Below are 4,537 nucleotides of genomic sequence, written 5' to 3' on the forward strand. Positions count from 1 at the left end.
CTTAAGTTTCACAAAAATAGAAACGACTGCAATTGAAAGTCGTATTATCCAGATGTTGGTACAAGCCCTGTGAGTGTTCCTGTGCTAGAAGACACAACACACAATGTGCCCTCTGGTGGCTGTAAAGCCGCCAGCTGCTTCACATCAGAGTGAGAGGAAAGAGCAGGATCAAGCACAGAAACGAGCACTGCACAGGGATCCAGTCAGGCTTGAGGAAGACAAAAAACACGGTTGTAAAGCCATTTGTGATAAGAGGATGAGAAAAAGAGAAAGAAGCAGCTCCAGACCCTGCTGCCTACCTCCAGTTATTCAGCACAGCATACGGGACCTGGAAAGCAGCCCTGCTGACCCAGGCCTGGGGGCAAGATCCTCTTTGTGGGAGCTTTGCTATACAAATACCCCAATCCCAAGCTGCAGTGGTTAATTTAAGAGGTAAGTGAAGCATGACAGTCATATGACTGCTGTTACTGATGGCATGTGGCTGCTTCCAGAAATAACTAGTGGAGTCCCTTAGAAATGTAAATGTGCACATGACCCTACAGATGTCAGTGAGGTCAAGTTGTCTGAGGTCAAGTTGTCAGACCCAGTAGGGTGAAGTTAAATGCAGCGATATTACAGAATAGAGTGAGTGTCTTGCCTGCTTAGGTTGCATGTGCTATGCAGACGAGGCCGGGCCATAATTTAGGCGTCTGCAGAAACAGGATGCAGAGGAATGGAAGAGGACCAAAGGAAGCCATTATGAAAACAAACTGATGACATGCTATTTCCTAGCCCTAAGTAGTAATTGTGGGCCCACAAAGAGCTGGCCAACAGAAGTGAATTTGTGGAAGGGTTTTTCAAACAGCAGCTGCTTACTCAAGTTAGGCTCTTATTAAATATGGGATTTTTCTTGCATATAGACTTATAAAACATTGAGAAGAATGACTAAAGGCACAATGATAGCTAAAGAGACACTGTGGAATAGCTAAAGAGTCACTGTGGGACACTATGTGCTGGCAACAGCAGCAGATGATGTTTTTCTGCAAAAGAGCAGTGACTATTGACTTAGGTGGCCATACCCTACATGAGAAGGGAAAGAATTAAAGTAGTCAGGGTGGCATTACAAAGAAAATGCTGATCAACCTAGCAAGGATATATGGTCTGTGCCTTTGAAGTTTTTGGATAAGGAGAAACTTAGGCAACCAATGGAAAATATTAACGTCTATAAGGTGTAACTGCTAATGACATGGCAAGATTGTAAAAGACACAGCTAAGTGCAACTTTGGTAGTAATGGGAAAATTAGGAATTAGTGGCAGAAAGGGAAATAAACAAACCTTTCCAAAGAAAAGGAATCACTGGGAGACAAAACTGGTCAAAAAATGTAAAAAAGGTAAGTCAGTTGGATGACAAGGAGAAATCAATAATAATGGAGTTGCAGGAGACATTCTGACTTTCATATTATAACAACACAGAGACATAAAAGGAGTTGAAGCAGAAGCTCTTGGTAGAGTCAGCAGTACTTAAGAAACAAAAAAGAAACAACAATAGTGTCAGCAAAACAGGTTGTTTGAAAATGGCCAGAGGAAAATGTTCAGAGTTGGAGCAGAGGGATGAAAAGAATATGATAATAAATGAACAAAGTGGGACAGATATTTTAATAAAGCTATGGGAAAGCAAGGCACTCTACAATCCTTCAGGAAAGTGCACTGAAAAAAAAAGAAACTTCAAATCATGTGGCCTGATAAATCAAAGAAAAGTGCAGATTATGGCAATCCAGCTAAAAAAAACTCTTAAAATCCTAAAAGGAATTGCACAAATCTTGCAGGGGATAGAAATAGGAAACAAAATACATTAACATTTTAGAATATTATAAATATTTCAAATTTCTTCTGAAGGAAAAGGTTGGTGAAGAAATGAAGGAAACACCGAAGAAAAAGTATTTTAGGAGATTAGTTGAAAACAGAGCTCAATACACAAAATACAGTTCAGTCAACAAACATATGCACCATTCCAGCTTTGTGTTATTACATGCCAGTGGTAACCTGGATGACAACTGAGATAAGGGGAGAGGACAGGGAGACTAGGAGGAAGTTAATGATGTTTTTTGTAATGAACATGAAATCAGAAGTGGACAGGCTTTATGCTGACAGGAAGGATGGAGGAAAAGGGCTGAGAGCAGCTGAGGATGTTGTGGAACAAGAGTGTGTAATGACAGTGAACTATATGAGAAACAGAAGATGGATTGTCTGGATCTTGGATCACAACTCAATGATGCAAACATTCTTATTAGCAGTAAATCATCATACAAAGAACAACGAGAGATAAGTAGACAGAAATGGATAAAGAATTACATGAAAGTTTTGTAGTAAAATATATCAGAGGGAATTATAAGTGGTTTCTGAAATGACTGAAAAGAGAAAGTGACAGTTTAATTATGGCCACACAGGAGCAGATTATTTCCACGAATTATGTAAAAGCAAAGGTCAGGTCAGAAAGATCGAAGTCCTGAGTGCATGGCCAAGACCTGGATAATTTTAGTCGTCATTTAAGCGGATGTACCAAATTGACCAGAGATGCACATGAAGTACGCCATGACCAACCAGCAGCATTTTACAAGGAATACTCTGCAAGAAGCCTGGGCTAAAAAGCAAGAGGTGTACAATTACTACACAGTTGTAGAGAAAGAGAGGGTCAAAACATCACAGGATTATTAATTCTTACTGGGTGTGTCTACACAAGATGCTTTGAGCACAGTAGACTAATTCTACTGCGCATTAGTATGGCAGGCAAAACCTGTGCTAATGCGCAGTAGAATTAGTCTACTGTGCATTAACATCACAAAAACACATGTGCCAGTGCCAATGCACAATAGTGCTGATTTTGCAGCACATTAATTAATGTGTAGACATGCCCACTGTTTATGAAATATGTGCTGGAAGGCTGGTTATAGAAAAGAAGACAGTGCTTCATTATGGACTTCTATTTTCCACTTCATGAAAAATGTTCAATTGAAATGGAAGAAAAGACAAGAGATATGACTGATTCCAGAAGAAACTGAAAAAAATATGTGGCCTGAGAAGCATAAGTAAAATCACAGTTATCTGTGGTGCATTAAGCTCTCATAAGCAGGGATCCTGGTTTTCTCCAATTTAAAAAAATCCCCAATTTTCGGTTAAAAAAAAGTAATGCCAAATCCACATTTTTCCATGCTTAAAATGAAACACCACTAATACAGATATCTATACAGTGGTGTTTCATTTTAAGCACGGAAACGTGGATTTGGCGTTACTTTTTTTTAACTGAAAATTGGAGATTTTTTTTAAATCAGAGAAAACCAAGATCTCTGCTCATAAGGGATAACAGTGCTGCACAAAATGGAAACTAGCTCTATTATAAGACCACGTGGCCTTCAGACAGCATTACTGATGCGTGCTTCCACCAGGTTGAGGAAGGTAATGATAATGTTGGAAACTCCCTGAGGCCTAGATCTAAATTATCCCTGTGTTAGCTGCTGTGTTTCCCCACAACCCTGGTGGGAGAATAATAACGACAACAAAAGCTATGGGATTTTAAATAATTCACTACAGATATCCTTCAGCAACTTTGTGTTGAATGCAGCTGTCTTTCAGGAAAATCATTTTTTCAAATGAAATAGTGATAGTTAAATAGCAGCTTTCCCTAGAACTAAGGGAGCACCGCTGTCTGTTGTGTAGAAGACAGTCCTGAAAGGTAACACTCCTGAGTCAGATTAATGGGACAAGCCAGTTCAACACTATTTAGGTGCACCAGTTTCCCCAGCTGGGAAATGGGCATAAAAATTTCTTACACACCTCTCAGAGGTGTGCCAAATATTAACTCGTGAACGTTTATCGTGACCTGGAAGTGTCTTAAAGGACAGAATGCTTTTCTTAAGAAAATAATACTTTTTTAAATTAGCGTTAGAGAGAATAAGCTTGCGATAACGGATCACTTCACTTTTATTTTGCAGCCGTCCAGTAGCATTTAGTTCAACACGGGATCAGGACAGCTCCGTACAATTCCTTACTAAGGGGCCACTAGCACGTCAAGCCCTGAGAGCCACGATCTTTGCAGCTCTCCCAGGGAAGTCGGTAGAGACGCTGCCCCGAGGCGACCCTCCCGCTGCCCCAGGCCCGTGTCCTTACATGGTCGTTACACTCCCCGCCCAGCTCCCCCGCCAAGAAAACCACGCAAGGCAGGAATCGTGTTTGGGGGCCAAGCCCGCAGCCTGCTCGCCTGCCCCAAGGGGGAGCCCGGGCCCCTCATGGAAGAGCACCAGGGACCGTTACGAGGCCACCCACCTGTCAGTCTGGCCCCTCAGAGCCACTTTCCCGGCATGCCCCGCGGCGGGACATTAGCTTCTCTCCCATGATGCCTCGCGGTAGTAGAACTACTCTCTGTGGCCCGCGGCTGCGTTAGCTTCTCTCCCGTCATGCCCTGCGGCGGTACATTAGCGTCTCTCCCGTGATGCTCCGCGGCGGCGGACCGTCTCTCCCGTGATGCTTCGCGGCGGTTGCCTGGTGACCGCGGCCGCGGAGC

Source organism: Crocodylus porosus, unplaced genomic scaffold (genome assembly GCF_001723895.1).
Source record: "Crocodylus porosus isolate Cpor-Errol unplaced genomic scaffold, CroPor_comp1, whole genome shotgun sequence".
NCBI lineage: Eukaryota > Metazoa > Chordata > Crocodylia > Crocodylidae > Crocodylus > Crocodylus porosus.